This window comes from Anoplophora glabripennis, unplaced genomic scaffold (assembly GCF_000390285.2).
Source record: "Anoplophora glabripennis isolate ALB-LARVAE unplaced genomic scaffold, Agla_2.0 scaffold1871, whole genome shotgun sequence".
Lineage (NCBI taxonomy): Eukaryota > Metazoa > Arthropoda > Insecta > Coleoptera > Cerambycidae > Anoplophora > Anoplophora glabripennis.
The window spans coordinates 7,565-10,301 of record NW_019417959.1 but is presented as its reverse complement, the minus strand read 5'-3'; the positions used below and the strand labels follow the sequence as shown (position 1 = coordinate 10,301).

The following is a 2,737-nucleotide window of genomic DNA, read 5'->3' as shown; positions in this document are numbered from 1 at the left end:
CAGCGTACAGTGTTGCCATATTTCCTTTCATTGGATCAGATGTTTGTTCAAATTTGTCAAAACGTTGTATATTCATTCCATTATCTCAATAATTACATTGTAAGTGCATATTTTTATTGTTTTAAAATGTTTAGTAATATTTAATTCTTTAATTGCAATTTTATTTTCCCGATCCTAACCATTTTTAAGAGCAATATTCACGTTTGATTAAAATTTTTCCCCAACTCCCTTAATAGCCTGTGTAATAGAGCATAATTTTTAATATAATTTTTCAAAAAAACTATATTGGCAATCGATCTGATATTTTTACACGAGGCAGTTGGCATATTTATTAACAGATTTCAATGATTTTCAAAACTTTATCATTTTTTTTTTCGGTATCAAATTGTTGCTTTATCCTTCTTACTATGAAATACACATCGTCTGAAGCTAGTCACTGTTTCTCTCCATTTGTTTTTTGAAAAAAATTAAATATCTCGAAAACGGTTAATTTTAGGAATAGGGAAAATAACAACGTAGAATCCAAAATTGCAATAATATATAGGGTGTTCCATTTCAAATAAGCAAGTTGATGGCGACTTCCGGTATAACCGGAAGTGGTACGTGGACGCCATTATTTCAGTTGAGAAGGGCATGCCCGAAAACCCGGGTTCCCAAATTTTCAAAATTCAAATCAAAGTAGTCTCTGAAATAATTTTAATGGGCCGTCACCGTTAGACACCCCGTATACACCGTAATATGAACCTGTTTTGTCCATGTCTAAAAATATATCCTATTTTATTACCAGTATTTAGCGTGAATCCTAATCATGTACATCAATATGTGTTTCAAATATTGATACAATTTACTTTGTAGAATATACAGGGTGTTACAAATTCGCTTCTCACTACAGGGATCTGGGAGATGATAAGAGATACAAACTAGTTTAAATTGGAGAAAGTTGCGTAATCAGGGGACCAACATTATGCCTCCAAAAAATCAAGGCTAACGTGATTAATTTTCGAAATATTTGAAAAAAAAACGAAATTTTGGATATCTGATTGTGTTTCATTTCAGTCTCGTTTGAGGTGATATGGAAAAAGAAGGATACTTTCCCATGGCAACTTTTTGCCCTCTATCGAATGGCATAGTCAATTTTAATATGTAAGGTTTCATCTTTCTTGAATTATCACACACTGTAAGTATCGTTATACTCTGTGAGATCTACCTAGTTAAACTATTAGCCCCATCTAAATAAAAAATTTAGATGAAAGAACGAATATACGGAAGATGAATTTTTTGAGACAAAACGTCCGAATCTGCTTCGGGCTGAGGCAGTACAGTATTGGGGGGTCATGAACCCTTGTAAATAATTTAATAAAATTTCCAGAGCCGTATTTAAAAAATGAAGATGATGATGGTCATGGCGAGACGAAGAGCTACATATAAAAATTGATTATGCCATCCGATAGAGGGCAAAAGTTGCCATGAGAAAGTGTCCTTCTTTTGTCAATATCACCTCAAACGAAGCTGAAATGAAACAAAATCGGATTTCCAAAATTTCGTTTTTTTTTCAAATATTTCGATCCCCTGATTACGCAACTTTGCCCCCATTTAAGCTAGTGCGTATCTCTTACCGTTTCCGAGATCGATGTAGTGGGAAGCACTTTTGTAACAGCCTGTATAATTAATAGTTTTTTTTGCAACAATATTATGAATAAAAGAACTAAAGCAAAAAAGATGTGCAGTATCTTTATTATAGAGCGAACTGTTGAGTACTACTGTGGTATTTACTTACACATTGAGAGTTAAAGGGTGATTCAGTTGTAATGTCATTAATTGTAAGGAAAGACAAGAAAAAGTAAGTAGAATATGAAAACATAATTAAAAACATTTTAAAATGCATATTTATGCTGAAAAAATACTTTCAAATAATTATTTAAACCTCTCTTGGAATGGCTCCTGACCGCTGACCCACAAAGGTTTATCGAGACTAAATCTTGGCCTACCGTATTATACAGTCACTAACCTAGTTTTTACTGCGTTTTTAATGCGTAGTAAACGATAAGGAATAAACAGATGTTTTTATCTAGACACGTGAGAATAAGATACTTTTTTACATTCTAATTATTAAGTATTTATTTGTTAATAAAAACAAATGTATAAGGATAATAATTGTTTTCGAATATTGTTTAGTTTTATGTTCAATTTATTATTCAGTTTGTAGTACTTATACCTAGTGATTCACTGCTATTCAGAGAGTAGTATGGTACCAACCTATTTAAAGTGCCAGTATGGGTAAAACAACACTTCATAGCATTCTGTTAATAAAGCTGGGATCCCCTGCACTTTGACTTTGAAAATAATTGCAAAATTCAAGACGACTGGGGAAATTAGCTGTTTCGCTTCAACGTTCGTTCGCGCGCCATTATTCCATGGCTAGGAATTGTTCTCAATGATTTGGGATCGAGGGGGATTATCCCTCTTTATCCTGCCCCATCTCGTGTAGACCTGGACAACCTACGCGACCGCAAATGCGGCCGGTGTAGGCGCTTTGTGGGACCTCCTTTTGTCCTGGCTGGGCCCCGCCGGCTAGGGCCCGTTCTTCTGGCGCTCTTCTTGCTTCGCCGGCTCGTCTGTGTAAACCCCGGGGGTAGTGTCATGTTTATGTGTGGTATGGTTGGGTAGGGTAGTGCGGCTATGCAGCCTGGGATGCGCTTTGCTAAGGTGGCCCTTAGGCTAGCGCGGGAGGGGAGGG

At 35.7% G+C, this 2,737-nt stretch overlaps 1 protein-coding gene across 1 annotated transcript in view; it reads left to right on the top strand.

Annotated features, from left to right (window-relative positions):
* The window catches only part of LOC108915149, a gene marked incomplete at its 3' end in the record, with an annotated part of 15,039 nt that overhangs the window by 10,832 nt on the left and 1,470 nt on the right, over positions 1 to 2,737 (top strand). The window lies entirely within an intron of this gene.